Raw genomic sequence first — 16,730 nt, forward strand, 5'->3', positions numbered from 1 at the left:
ATTTTATCTTTCAATAATGTTTTATTTTTCTAAAGGCTCAATAATTTCAATAATCTTTCAATAATGAATTGAGCCCCTATAATTAAATATATGATTAATTTTGAAATATTAAATAAAATAAATTTTTAAATTTTTCTCTAGTTTTAATTCATTTTTAATTATTTATTATTAAAAATAAATATAATTGTAATAATTTTTAATCATTTATTAATTTTGTAATTGTTAAATAATTTTAAAAACTTCTATTATATATCATTTTTAATCAAATGTCCTTAAAAGTCATTTTCTATTTTTACCTCACCGCTACAGCTGCGTTTGAATCCAAACGCACACTCCACCGCTGTTTCTAATCTCACTGCTATAGTATCCAATCTCACCGCTACAGTAACTAATCTCACCGCCACCGCTGTTTTTAATCTCACGAGCTTTGCGAGTGAAATTAAACTTTTCAAGAAAAAATATTTGTTGGTTGTAGACAAAATTTGAAATGGAATGATATGCGTGGGTTAGGGAAGAAGATGGTAAAAAAATAGGGGCAATAGTGGACAATATAGTTTTTCTCCATTCTTTATGCATTGAATTAAAAATTTGAATGAGAAATCAAATGATAGACATTCAACACTTAGATAGAATAGAGGGATAAATAGAATGATTAGGTTCTGAACCAACCCCATATTTTTTAGTTGGCCCCGAATTAGATATTTTTTTATTGGCCCGAATTAAGTATGAATACATGGTTTATCACAATGAGAAGTCAAATGATGGACATGTGAGTTCAGATGGAATTGAGGGCTAAATGGAGTGGCTCATAACAGTTTATGTTATGAACCAAGCACATGTGTTTTGGTTGGCCCGAACTAAGTTTGAATACATGGTTCATTGCATTGAACTAAACATGGTACAAAGTTCTCAAGACCTCAAGCTCTTTATTTAATTGAAGGCTTATTTATTTATTTATTTTATATAATCATCTGAATATGTTATAATATAATGTAAGTATAAAAAAACTCATTGATGTCACTGCTCTTTAAAAATATTTTAAAATTAAAATGAATAATATAGTAGATAATAATTTCTATTATTCTATGTTTGAATTTAATTGTTATGCATCAAGTAACATCAACTTAGATAGTAAAAGCAATCCTAATATTAGAAATAAAAAAGTAAAATTTTGTTTAAAATTATGTTTCAGTCCCTTAACTTTTAAATGTTACGTAATAGTTATTAATCTAATTAAATTGTTACATTTTGGTCACTCATTGTTAACTTTTTTTTAAGAGGATGACATGCTAATTCGAAGGGTTAATAATAAATTTGACCCCTAAACTATAGCTAAATTTTTTAATATTATTTAAAATTAAATAAAAATATTAAAAATTACAAAACAATTAGAAATTTATAAAAAATTAAAAATTCTAAATATATTATAAAAATTATAATCAAGTATGTTCTATTTATTTATTTAGCAATAAATCTGTAAGTTTCTTTTTTTAGTGAAGTCCAAGTAACACAAACTAATAGGATACACATAGGCCTAATAGGATAGAAAAGAAATTAATTTTTTTTGGTTAACTTAACATGGAATATTAAGAAGGAGAAATGTTTAATTAAAAGAAAAACAGCTACACATCATCTTATGTTGTTTCTTCTACTTGAAAAGTCGAAAGAGCAGGAGGAGCTTGGGCTAAGCCTAGTCTTGCTAAAGGCCCAAAAATGAAACTATTGATAGCCTTATAATTAAGCATTTCATTTTTGGCCCATTTCCATTCAAGAAAACGATCATTTGCAAGTCCATTTCAAATGGATTAATTTGTCAATAATAAGTAATATTATGGTAGGAAATTTCTAAGGCTCCAGCTTTCCATGAACCATACGGTTAGAGGAATGGTAAAGTACAATCAAACCATTACAATATGATCGGACTAAAAACTAGTACAGTTCAGACTAAAGTCAATAAACTGAACTAGTTGAACTAAACCCAGACATGAGTGTCACACATGGTGTGACTTTAAGACCCACGCATAAAATTGCAAATGATGAGTCTCGAACCTAGGTACTTAAGGCCTAGGACCTTCACCTTTTCCAACTAAAACAAGGACTTATTAGCTTATAAAAATATTTTAAAATATAAATATTATAATTATTTATATAATTTGATTATATAACTATGATGGACTGCCCTAGTGGCATGTCTTAATAGGACTCTCAATGAAAAATTATGAAGAACGTTCTTTTAGACGTACCATGATGTGACCTTCATGGCTCATTCTAATAGATTTTTCCTGGTGGCAAATTCTGTTTAGCTCTTAAATGAAATTAGAGGAATTAGTAAGGACTATACAAGACTAAGACTTGGTCGGTAATAATGAATTGAAGAGATATAGAGAAGTAATGAGTTAGTATTGAAAATGTATTCTTATTAAGGACATAATTTATATGTTCAAAAGTGATATCTGTGATCTGCGTATGTGCTTCTTCTTGAATCGTGATGAGGGGATGGCTTAGTGATTGAAGAATGTAAATGGTGTCTAGCCCTATTGGGAAAGGCATGTTTGCTCCTGTTGGGGTGGTTACTCGCCAAATCGTTGGCAATAAAATGTTCAATCAGCTTAAAGGAAAAGAAATCGCTTTGCACTCTCAAGTACATGATTTATTTTACATGTATTAAGAAAAGGCTTAAATTTAAGTCAGTAAAATTTAACCATTTTCAAATCAATAATATTATCTTAAAAATTAAATTTTGTCATTTCGTAAATACTGAGAGATAAATTCATTAAATTTTTTAGAATTCAAACTAAAATGATAAATTTTGTAAACATTAAGAGCTAAATTTGTTGTTTTTTTTATATTTAAGATCAAATTGATAGAATGTGTAAATATTAGAGGGTTAAATTTATTATTAGACCAATAAAAAAACCCATGTCAACACTTCTATCAAATTTCAAATGGCTTTTATTGCTTGGTGACCAAAAAAATTGATTTCAATTAGTTTAATGACTAAATTGAAAAAAATTAAAGTTTAGTGACCAAAATAGAACGCGAGCAATATTTTAGTGACCATTTTTGTACTTTACCCTTATTTTTTTAACGTCATGGGCCAATTTGGGTAACAAAGGATAGTTTGAGGGTGCATTTGTTTTATGGAAAATGACTTACGGAAAATGTTTTCTGCATTTTCCAATGTTTGTTTCATGAAAAACAACTTGGTCAACGGAAAATAAGTCAATTTTCTTGTAAATTAACTTACTATTTTGAAAAGCGCAAGTCATTTTTCGAAAATGAGCTCTTTTATGAATAATTTATCTTTATATAAAAATTAACTTGAATCAAATCTAATATTATTATATTAATAATCAATTTTTATTTTTATTTTAAAATATTTAAAAAATATTAAAATAATAAAATATTAATATCAAATATTGTAATGTGCAATATTCTTAAACATGCATATTTAATTATTTATATTTAAGAATATAATTTGTTATTTTAATAAATTATTTAATATTACAATTTTATTTTAATAAAAAATTAAAAATAATAATTTTAAATAATATTCTAAATATATTATTAAAAAATATTTATATTAATATTTTAATAATAAATATATATTACAATTTATAAATATTTAATAATAAATGTTTTCTGATATAAGATATGAAAAAAATTTGGGCGAAAAATATGAATATTTTAAAAATATATATTACAATTTTATATTTGTCCTTTACAACTCAAATGTGTGACTATCCACTTTCATATGTGTAATATATATAATTTAAATTAGGTTTTAATTAAGCATTGTTTATTATTAAGTTTACATATGATATTAATTATTACTATAATATTTTGTAAAAGAAATATTTATGTTGTGTTTGTTTTGTCGAAACCGTCTTTTGAAAACAAAAATTTAGTTGTCGACCTTTTTTTTTAAAAATAAAACTGGAGTCGCCACCGATCCTTTATTAAGGTGTGACCGGCCCACCTTAAAAACTATTTTGGTCTGCGAATTTTGAAAACAGGTTCGGGAGTCAGTTACGTACGAGGAAGGGTTAGCACCCTCGTAACGCCCAAAATCGGTACCAAATTGATTATTTGATGTCTTTTGTGTCGAAAGTTAAAAAGATTTTAAAATAAGCTTGAATGATGAAATTTGCAAAAGGATATCCAATTGTTCAAGTCATGTACAGAAATCGAGTCCCAATACGTTAGGGTACAATTCCTCATAATTCCCCAAACTTGAATATCACTTTTATTTTATACGAAAATCTTCATTTCGAGAAAATAACATGCCACACCCAATACGTTAGGGCACAACAAGTTAAGTTCCCAAAAATGATTTTTATGCATTTTGAATAAAAATATTCTCGATCATTTAGGATTGACAAAGAAAATCAGAACTCAATACGTTAAGGCTCAATTTCCCTTGTAAATCCCAAACCTCAAATAATACTTTTATTCAAAAAAAAACTTTTAAATCAAAAAAACTTTGATGAAGGGTTAAAACCAAAATATATTCTCAAAAGGGTATGTTAAAGAGCTAATATACAATATGATACAGATCCTTTAATTTTCAATATACACGAATAAATATTTGCAAATATATACATACAAATACAATATAGCAATAAAGCTGCAAACATGTGTTCACATATCTAACACATATACAAGTATACATACCATTAAAAGGAATAAAATATACCCAATAAAACAAACACAAAAACATGTATTCCAAATAAAAAAGGGAAAAAAAATGCATACGTATATATTTACAAAATAGAAAAAATATATGAGTATGTATAAATATATCAAATATAAAATATATAAAAGTCTAAGAAAAGAAGCATATACAAAAACGTATGTACATAGGCATATATATATGGATGCAGAAACACGCATATATAAAAACCTAAAATACATGTATATTAAATAGGCCTAGGTATGATGTATAAAACATGTGTAGGTATAGATGAAATAATGGTAATAATAATAATAAATGAAATCATGATATAGCATAATTTTTTTTAAAAACAAATTAAATAAATAAAGTAGCCAAAAAACTAAATTGAACCTAAAAAGGGAAAAAAATGGGTAAATTTGAAGCAAATTAAAAGACAGGACCACATTGAATGCGCGTACAACAGTGGAGGACCAAAAGGGAAATTATCCCCTCTTTCCAAAACGCTGCGCAGCAGGGGACTAAATTGAAACGGACATCAAAGATGCGGTCCAATTTTAAAGCAAGTAAAATGGGTTTAACTGGAGCGCGCTACAAAAGGGAGGGACCAAATGCGCAATTTTTCCTTTGAAGCCAAACGCGCGGATCCTTCCCTTCGGGTCGGGTCACCGCGCGGGTCAAGGCTTAGAGGAAACGGCGCCGTTTTACTTCATTACTTAAAACAGATTTTTTCTTTTAAAAAACGTTTTCATCAGATTGAAAAGAGAAAAAAATAAAATAAATAAAAAAACTCCCTCTGCTCTGCTAGGGTTTCGTCCCTAGCATCATTGCACCGCCGTTCGCCGGCCTCCTCGCCAAAGCTCCGATCGCGACGGAGATGGCGATGGCGCGACGCTCTCGGGTAAGTTTCCTTCGTACTTTTTGTATTATTATTTTACAAAACAAAAAAAATCAAAAGAATAGATGAAAAAAATAAAATAAATAAAATAAAAAAATAAAAAAACGATTCACCTTCAAGAAAAAAGAAATATTCTTTGCAAACTCAGTATTTCTTTCTCTCTCTGTTGCTATTTTTTTTTCAGTATACAAATTTGGCGTTATATAGCCAGATAAAATGCTTTATTTTTACAATATTTTCTTCTTGGACTCTTAGTCCGTGTTTGCAGGGATCGTGAGGAGTGATCGGTTTCGAAACGTGCGCCGATTAGTCTTGCTGGCGACGCTGGAAGCTGCTGGGAGCGTTGAGCAGAATGCGGCTAATGGCTACTGCTTCTGAATACTTGCGCTGGGCCATGCCGAAATTGGGCTAGGGTAAAGCCTAGGCTTTGGGCCTGTACTTGTTGGGCCGTGTATTATTTTATGCAGGCCTGGCAAAATTGGTATTACAGCTACCCCTCTTTGCTCGTTATCGTGTAACGAGAATAGAGTAAAGACTTAAAAAGACCAATTTTGCCTGTCGTATGGACTTTGGCGTTCTTCAAGTAGCATCGTTCCTTCCTAACGCGTCCTCAGAGGTATAGGAACTGGCACTTCAAACTACTCCACTGGAATGTCGGAGAGATAGGATTCATACGTTGTAACTTCTCAAATGAACAAAATTTGCTATCTTTAATCTATTCCACTGCAACTTCGGGGAGATATGACCTATAGCTTCAATTTGTTCTGCTACAACCAAAAGATAAATCTTGACGCGATCTGCTCTACTGCAACCTCAGAGAGATGAGATCTGCGGTTTTAATCTACTCCATGTCTGCTCCACTGTAACTTTAGGGAGATAAGACTTGTATCTTCGATCTACTTCACCACCTGTATGGGAAGACAAAATCTGCTTTCTTCGATCTACTTCACGCCAATACATGAGGACAAGATCTGCTTTCTTCGATCGATTCCACTGTCGACCGGGGGATATGATTACTGGCTTCAATATACTCCACTGCAACTTCAGGGAGGTAAAATCCGCCATCTTCGATCTGCTCCACTACTGCTTAGGGAGGCAAGATCTGTAATCTTCAATTTTTTCAACTACAATGTCGGGGAAACTAGATCCGCTGTCGTAGCTTTAATCTGTTCCACCACACCATCAGGGAAGTAAGATCTGCCGTTGTGGCTTCAATCCTTTTAATTGCAATATCAGGGAAACCAGATCCGCCGTTGTAGCTTCAATCTATTCCACTGCACTGCTAAGGAAGTAAGATCCACCATTGTGGCTTCAATCTTTTTAATTACAATATCAGGGAAACCAGATTCGCCGTCATAGCTTCAATCTGTTCTGCTGCACTGCAAAGGAAGTAAGATCCGCCGTTGTGGCTTTAATCTTTTTACTTTTCAACCCGCTCTATTGTTACTCAGGAAGACAAGGCTTTATGATTTCACCGATCTGTTCTCTGTGGAACATGACCTGTATGACTCACTTTATGAGCCTAATTATGCCTAATGATTAGGATGTCATGATTAGAATGAATCAAATGCTCCTAACTAGGCGTGTATGAATGACATTTGAATGTTATGTCATGAAAAATGAATATTGAATGCTTAAAGTCATTATTACTCATTAAGGCTTCCTTTGTGATAACAACGTTTCGTCAAAATTTGAAAATTTTAATCTTGACTCTTGACTCCTAGATATCTCCGACCTTTTAACCCAGTGGAGTCTAAACAATAGTCCTGCTTCAGGCTCCTGTATTATTTAGAGATTTCTAGAGTAATATGAAAACTTCCTTTGTGAAAGTTTTATTAGTCCATTAATCATCATTCTAATGCAACATGCTTGCGAAAAGATCATAACGATGGAAAAAAAAAGATTAGTTTGGGAGCATAGCTCGCAATGGATTGTCAAAGATAGAGGAATTTCCTGAGGATATTTATATTGGAGAAGAAGAATGAAATATTCTAAAACAACGAATTCAATACAAATACTATGATCAGATGCCCCAGATATCTCTGATTTGAATTTCTCTGTACAAACTTTTTTTTGAAGACCCTTCTGAATTCAACACGTGTTTAGAAGATTCACAGTAGTTTGTTGATGCCCCAATATGTCGTCCACTCCTTTCTGCCAATTTAGGTGCAACAAGACTACCACGTGACGAACAAAATTTGAGCCGCCTTTTTCAGGTTTTCAACTCAAATCCCCTTCGGTCTTAAGGTGCCCTTTGTGGGTTTTCACCTTGGTTCCCTCCCTTCTTCAAGTAAAGTATCTCTTGACCGAATCTGAATTTACTGGATTAGGCAAGTTTCTTCCATCCATTTCAGCCAGGATCAGGGCTCCTCCAGAAAAGGCCTTTTTTACAACATAAGGACCTTCCCAATTTGGCATCCATTTCCCCCTAAAATCTTTTTGTAGAGGAAGAATTTTTCTCAACACCAGGTCCCCCTCGTGAAATTCTCTGGGTCGGACCTTCTTGTTGTAGGCTCGCATCATTCTTTTTTGGTACATCTGGCCATGCTGAATTACCTTTAGCCTTTTTCCCTCTATCAAGTTCAACTGATCGTGTCGAGATTGAACCCATTCTGCTTCATCCAATTGTAGCTCAGTCAAAACCCAGAGAGAAGCGATTTCAACCTCGATGGGCAAGACTGCCTCCATGCCATAAACTAAGGAGAAAGGAGTTGCCCCTGTGGAGATCCTGATTGACGTTCGATAAGCGAGGAGAGCAAATGGTAATTTCTCATGCCAGTCCCTGTAAGTCTCAGTCATTTTCCCCATAATCTTCTTTATATTTTTATTGGCCGCTTCCACTGCACCATTCATTTTTGGGCGATACGGCGACGAATTGTGATGTCTGATCTTAAATTGACTACAGACTTCTAGTATAGAGCTGTTATTCAAGTTCAACGCATTGTCGGATATGATTCTTTCAGGCATTCCATACCGACATATAATCTCTCTTTTCAAGAACTTACTGACTGATGACTTTGTAACGTTAGGATACGAAGCAGCCTCTACCCATTTGGTGAAGTAGTCAATAACCACGAATATGAAACGATGCCCATTTAAAGCCTTCGGCGATATTGGCCCGATGTCATCCATACCCCACATGGAGAAAGGCCATGGAGAAGTCATGACATGAAGAGGCGAAGGTGGTGCATGCATTTTATCACCATAGATTTGACATTTATGGCACTTTTTGGAATAACTGATGCAATCCCCTTCCATGGTGGACCAGTAATACCCGAATTCATAATCTGTCTAGCCATTGTGAATCCACTAGCATGCATTCCGCAGATGCCCTCATGGACTTCCTCCAGGATTTTCTTTGCTTCCACGGCGTCCACACATCTTAACAGAACCTGATCTTTTCCTCTCTTGTATAAGATCTCCCCATCTAAGACGTAATCAATGGCTAATCTTCTCAGAGTTCTCTTTTCATTCTCTGTTGCTTGGCCAGGATACTCACGATTTTTTACATATCGTAGTATATCTTGATACCAATGACTATCATCGATTTCTCCTTTTTCAATATTGTAACAATGAGCCGGATCTTCATAGATACTCATTTGGATTGGCTTCATATCCTCATATCTGTTCACCTTGATCATGGAAGCTAAAGTAGCTAGTGCATCGGCCATCTGGTTCTCATCTCGTGGGAGATAGCAAAAAGTGATGTCTTCAAACTCTTTAATCAATTCAAGGACCAACTTTCGATAGCTGACTAATTTGGGATCTCTCGTCTTCCACTCACCCTTGAGCTGATATATCACTAATGCTGAATCTCCACAGACCTCTAATACTTTGATTCCTCGCTCTATGGCTGCACGAATACCCATGATGCACGCTTCGTATTCTGTCATATTGTTTGTGCAATCAAAATCCAATTTGCAAGTGAAAGGATAATGATCACCATTCGGGGATACTAAGACTGCCCCAATTCCATTGCCCACAGCATTCGAGGCTCCATCAAAGTTTAGCTTCCAACTGTGGCCTTTTTGGGGATTTTCTTCAGTAGCGGCTATACACATCAGGTCTTCATTCGGAAAATTAGAACTTAACGGTTCGTAATCTTCCAAAGCCCTGCTAGCCAGAAAGTCAGTAATTGCACTCCCTTTCACAGCCTCTTGGCTCACATAGACAATATCAAATTCAGACAGTAAGATCTGCCATCGGGCCATCCTCCCATTCAAAGCAGTTGACTCTATCATATACTTTAACGGGTCTAACTTTGAGATTAGCCAAGTCGTGCGGTATAACATATACTGTCTTAATCTCTGAGTTGTCCAAATCAAGGCACAACATAGCTTCTCAATAGGCGAATATCTCATTTCACAGTCAGTGAATTTCTTGCTGCGATAATATATCGCCCTTTCTTTTCTCCCTGTTTCATCACGTTGGCCTAGCACACACCCCATGGAATTATCAAATACTGTCAAATACAATATCAGGGGCCTATCCGGGCTAGGTGGTGACAGTACTGGAGTATTAGACAAATACTGCTTCACCTTGTTAAAGGCTTCTTCGCATTCTTCATCCCAAGTACCAGGATTATGTTTCTTCAGAAGATGAAATATAGGGTCACATTTCTTGGTTAGTTGTGAAATGAACCTAGCAATGTAGTTCAGTCTTCCGAGGAATCCTCAAACTTCTTTCTGAGTACGGGGTGAAGGTAAATCCCGTATTGCCTTCACTTTGTCTGAATCAATCTCGATTCCCTTTTCACTGACCACAAAGCCTAACAATTTTCCTGACCTGGCCCCAAAAGTGCACTTCGCCGGATTAAGCTTGAGCTGGAACTTTTTCAATCTTAAGAATAATTTTCTCAAGACCTGCACATGTTCCTCCTCCGTTCTGGACTTCGCGATCATATCGTCAACATAAACTTCGATCTACACACATTCGCACCTTCCCATCTTTCTTCGGAACTAGTACGATGTTGGCCACCCACTCAGAATACTTGACCTCTTGCAGAAATCCGGCATCAAACTGCTTTTGGACCTCTTCCTTTATCTTCAACACAATATCAGGCCTCATCCTTCTAAGCTTTTGCTGCACTGGCTTGCAATCTTCTCTTATAGGAAGACGATAGACTACGATGTCAGTACTCAACCCCGGCATATCCTGGTATGACCATGCAAATACGTCCTTGAACTCTCGGAGTAATTCGATGAGGTCTTGTTTTGTCTTTGTAGAGATATCCGACCCGATCTTCACCTCTTTACCTTCCTCCAAGCTCACAATTTCTATTGATTCCCTGTGAGGTAGGATTTGCTTCTTGGCCCTTTCTACCATCTTCAACAAGTCAGGAGACAAACCACAGTCTTCGTCATCCTCAAAATCATGCGATCCCTCTAAACACATATTTCGTTCAAAAGGAGACTCTGAATTTGCAAGAGTGACATTCGTATAATTGATATCATAGGACCTATTATAAAGACAATATGGATTCAAGAATTTGCTCGGTGCAATATGGTCATGCATGAAATGCAAGTGTGGTTTGGGAAAAAAATTCAAAGTAACTGCTCTTATAGAAAGAAAGATTTACTCCAAAAATGACTGCAAACATGAACTTTATTAAAATAACGATTTTCTGGACACGAGCCTATTTCACAAAGGAATCCTTATCACTTCTAGGCTAAAAAGCAATAAAGGTGTTCTGGACATTACTCTGAGGAAATCCTAAAAGCTACAGGTATTTCTTCTGCAGTCCAGTTGTTTAGTACCCTTCCCGACTCGTAAGGACGAATATCCCGCAAGGTTCTTCCTTCCGTCACTTCTTCATACACGGCATAAATACTCTCCAACTCCGTGTTAATACTTCTGACCCCTTGATAGAGGAATCCTCCCGATACAAAAGTCTTGGATAGGTGAGGAAAGGTCATGGGTTCCAATTCGACTTCATCCCCTGTCAAACGAGCCCTTCTTCTCTCACGTTTCTTTTCTTGCTCTATCTTCCTCTGCCTAGCATCTGGCTTGTATCCTAAGCCAAAACGGTCCTGCTTGTCTTTCAACATTGGAGCCTCAACTCGGCCCTGAAGATACTTCCCCAATCCTTTCTCGGGCAAAGCTCATTTTCCAACTATCAATTGCAGCCCCATCCCTGTGGTCTTTGATATTCTCGGCATCGGGATCTTGTTCCCTCAAAGATGAATGTTGCATTTACGAACTCTAAGAAACGGAAAGAGCACTCGATTGCATCATCACTCGTCTCCAAATAAGGTGCATCGTTAGTCACAGATGCAATGATATCCTTCTCAGCATCTATCGTCACTACCCGACCTTTTGACACCAGCTTCAATTTTTGATGTAACGATGACGGTACCGCACCTGCTGAATGAATCCACGGCCTTCCTAATAGGCAACTGTAAGAAGGCTTGATATCTATAACCAAGAAGTCTACCTTATAGACAGTTGGGCCAATTAACAAGGGAATGTCAATTCTTCCCATGACCCTCCTCTCAATACCATCGAATGCTCGAACCACGTTCTGACACGACTTCATATGCGAACTATCCACAGGTAGCCTGTTGAGCGTGGATAGGGGCAATACATTTAATGTCGATCCATTGTCTACCAGAACTCCCGGTAATATGCACCCCTTATACCTTGCAGTGATGTGTAAAGCTCTAGTTGATCCCATACCCCCAAGTGGTATTTCGTCATCGCTGAAAGAGATGAAGTTATCAGCGCTTATATTTTCGACCAGTCGATCCAACTTTTTAATAGAGATATCGTCGGCCACATAAGTTTCATTTAGCACCTTCAGTAGTGCATTTCGATGTCCCTCCAAATTCAGGAGCAAAGCCAGCACAGATATGCGAGCTGGTTGTTTGTGTAGCTGTTCCACAATGCTGTACTCGCTATGTTTTATGAACTTCAGGAACTCTCTAGCTTCCTCCTCCTTGATTGGTTCATTGACCAACAATTCAGGTCCAATTGCCATTTTCTTTCTAATCGAACTTTCCTCTTTCACTGGCTCTACTCGATCTTTCATCTGTTCGCAGTGTCTTCCTTTATCCTGATCCTCTTTACTGACCATATCCTCTTTCCTCGGGATTGTCACATTACAATCATAATTCTAAGGAACCATCCTGTTATCCTTATATGCAAACACAGCCGGTTTTTGAATGATTACTTTTGGTGTTATTCGTGCCCCAACCTCACTGTTCTGAGGTCACGAGATGATGACCACAGGACGGTTAGCCTTCGAGACTCCCAATGCCAACTCTAACGTGCATACATGACTCTCTTCTTGAACTCCTATATAGAATTCCACCTCCCTATTATCCTTCATATCTTGTATCATGGCTCTGAATTCCGTACACTCTTGGATTTCATGCCCCACTTCATGGTGGAACTCACAGTAGTTCCCCCTCCTTTCACAGCTTCCTTCTGAGACGATCAATCCCCTTTTCACCATCTCCTTCCAGACCCATCTCAAAGGAGTTTTCACATCCGCAATGTCTACTTTGATTCTTTTGTTCTCGCCAATCATATTTACCCCACCCTCTGTGTGGTTTGGTAGTGGGTTTTCTGCCTTGGTTCAGTCATCAAATTTAACGACACCCATACCAATGAGCTTTTCAACCAACTTCTTAAAGGCCGTGCAGTTTTCTATAGAATGCCCTGTTACTCCCGCATGATAGTCGCACTATGCATTCGCATCGTACCATTTGGGATACGGGGGCTGCAAGGGCTTCAGATAGAAAGGGGAAACTACGTGTGCGTCAAATAAATTTTGGTATAGTTCCCTGTATGACATAGGAATTGGCGTGAATTGGGGCCTCTCAATATTTCGCCTTGTACCAACCTCCTGTCTCGACGAGCTTTGCTGGCTAGCAGCCACCTTCCCTGGCTGACTCACTGTTACTGACTTCGAGTAACCCCTGTTGTACATGCTCGTGTTGTTCACCTCGCTCTCCTTCCTCTTCGAGGCCGATCTTCTATTACTCACTCCCGCATCAATCTTCCCACTCCTGATGGCGTTCTCAATCATCTCACCATTCATGACTATGTCAGGAAAGCTTTTTGTGGCACTTCCTAACATATGTGTAATGAATGGTGCGTTCAGGGTGTTAATGAACAACATAGTCATTTCTTTTTCCAGGAGCGGCGGCTGAACCTGGACTGCAACCTCCCTCCATCTCTGAGCGTACTGCCTGAAGCTTTCACTTGGCTTTTTCTCTATGTTTTGAAGGGTGATTCTATAAGGAGCCATGTCTGTCACATGACTATATTGTTTTATGAATGCTTGGGTCAAGTCCCTCCATGAACCAATCGTGGTTCGACTCAACTGATTGTACCACTTGGATGCTGCCCCTGCAAGGCTGTCTTGGAAGTAATGTATTAATAGCTGGTCATTATTAACGTATCCAGCCATTCGCCTGCAGAACATGATGATATGAGCCTCTGGGCAAGTCGTCCTATTGTACTTCTCGAATTCAGGCATCTTAAATTTATGGGGAAGTACAAGGTCTGGCACTAAACTCAGCTCTTTTACGTCAATGCCTCGATAACCTTCAGTGACTTCCATCGCCTTGAACTTCTCCTCGAGCCACCTGCATCTTTCCTCCAACTGTCTCGGTAACTCCTCCTTCACTCTTTCCTTCTCAACCACTTCATCAAAGTCAGGAATGGTAGAGTTAATAGGATTATTTTCAGGATTAAAACCCGACCTAGTTTGGAGGTTCGAAACACCAACTTGAAATTGCTGAGGCATGATGGTGACAGTAGATTTGTGCGGGTATTCAGCTTGAGCTCGTTCATGTGGAGGGGTGAAACCTGGAGGATAGAAAAGTTCATCATCATTTCCCTCATTGGCATCTGCCATGGGGACCTTTCCTTTATCACCTCCCTTAGTTATCAATCGGGTTAACTTTGCCACTATGTCCTCTTGAGATTCCCGCATCTTCTCAGACATCTCCTATTTCATCTTGTCTAACCGCTCCTGCATTTGTAGCTGAAGCTGGTCTTGCATCTCCTTCTGGTACTGTTCGAGCTTCTCTAATCTTTGATCCATATCTTTTGTCTTTGCTCGAGTGCCGTATCGGTGTCGGGTTGGTTGGTTGGTTTCCAGGTTAACTAAGCAATAATTTTAACTTATTAGGATTTAATAAAGGTCTTTAATGCATATGATGCGATGCTAATGCATATGATGCGATGCATGGGGTGAATGCAAAAAAGGCGTTAATTATAATTCAATTCCACTCAGAAAACTTTACTAGAAAAAAATTTCTTTACATAAAATAACTATAAATACGGCTTTGCCCTAACACTTAGAACTTTAATCTCCCTAAGTAATGATGCCAACTTCTGCCCCTGATCTGATTCTGATTCATACTTCACACTTAGTACATCAGCTTGTACTGCCAAAGTCTGCAAGTGCTCAGCTACCCCTTGAATCTGAACCACAGCTTCTCCCATGATGTGATCCCTGCTTGCAACTTGATCCTGAAGATAGTGAAGCTGTTCATTTTGATGATCTTCATTTGCTTCCAGATGTTCAATTCTGGCTTCATAGTCTTGTAATATCGCCTCCAGTTCAGCCACCCTAGCTTTTAATTCATCCTTTTCATTCTGGCTTTCGGACAAACTCCTCTAAAAGGACTTATTTTACTTTTGAGCCTCCTGAAATCTCTTTTCCCACCTATCAGCCTTGACCTTTTCTTCTTGAATTTCTTGACGCCACTGCTCCGAGGTTTTTCCCAATCCAGCAGTTCTCATTGACATACGCAGCCTCTTATAATCCACCTTCAAACTATTCAAATCCTCCTCAGCCTTGCGCTTTTCTTTCCTCAAGCCTTCAGTTTCCAGCTTCTGAACATCCACATCCAGCTTCAGACTCATCTTCTCCTCTTCCATTTGCCTTATCTTCTTCTCAAGCTCAGAATTTCTTCTCTCAAAATCTTGTTTTATGATTTTTAGCTCAGAAGGAACCATATGTACATGCTTTTCCACTAATTGGCTGTCTCCTTGACTTGTTACAGGTATATTATCATTGACCCTCCTACCCAGCCAACTAATATATTCAGGAGTCATCGACGGACCTACTGACAATCTCTTCAATCGACGAGTCTGCCTCCAAGCATTTGTCATTTCTCGAATCTTTTTCTTGTAACCATCACACTTATACGAGAACTCACTTTGAGCTAATCCTTGGGTTGTAGGTACGAACTGCCTCAATCTATACTGCCTCAATACCAGTAACGGTGCATAACCAATAGCTCCCCAAATCTCAAGTAGAGGAACCCAATCAAAATCTCCACATCTATACAATATCTCATTTGACAGCAACCAAGGAGCTCTCCACTCAATGTCCTCCTCTTGAAGATTCTGAAGAATTGCAATCCATCTTTCTTCTAAGGCCCCATCTTGCATCGGTATTTCTACTATTTCTTTTAAGGGCGAATAAGTTTCAGAAAAAAACTCGATAAGAAAATTTATCAACCTTCCTGAAATGACTGTGAAACCATGCCAAGAGAAGCTGCGCACATCCAATGGATCTTCCTTCACCTACTCTTCGGCATTCGTTCAGTGACCTGAAAGTTTCTGCTAAAATTGCTGGAACCGGTGTGACTCCTTTATCAAGTCGATCGAAAAGATCAGTGACTGCTTCATCGATATGTCCCAAGGCTTTGGGAAAGACAACTAGGTCGTAGATGCTCAAAGCAAAAACATCAACTCTCTTCTTCGTGTCTGGATGTACTTGAATTAAATCTCTCAGATTCTTCCAAGGAATACATTTACTATCTCCCTTCTGTTTGATTCGTGCTGCGACCCATTGCTCACTCATCCCAGTTATATTCACCAACTTCTTCAAAAAGGTTGGAACATTAGTAGCTCTTGAATAGGCTTTGCCCACTTGAATTTTTGAACAACGAAGCAATGCCATGTATTCCTCCATTGTAGGCACTAAATCAACACTTCTAAAGGTGAAACAACAATAAGCCGAATTCCAAAATTGGGCTAAGGCACGGAACAGGCGCTTATCCACCTTTACGTCGAGCAAGTAAGGTAGGTCTCCATAGCTAGAGTAGAAGAGTTGCTTAATCTCATCATTCCACTGATCCCAATTTTCCTTTAATTCCTGTAGGCTACTCTGAGTCACGCTAACACGAGTGAAGTCCC

Source organism: Gossypium hirsutum, chromosome D02 (genome assembly GCF_007990345.1).
Source record: "Gossypium hirsutum isolate 1008001.06 chromosome D02, Gossypium_hirsutum_v2.1, whole genome shotgun sequence".
In the NCBI taxonomy this organism is placed as follows: domain Eukaryota; kingdom Viridiplantae; phylum Streptophyta; class Magnoliopsida; order Malvales; family Malvaceae; genus Gossypium; species Gossypium hirsutum.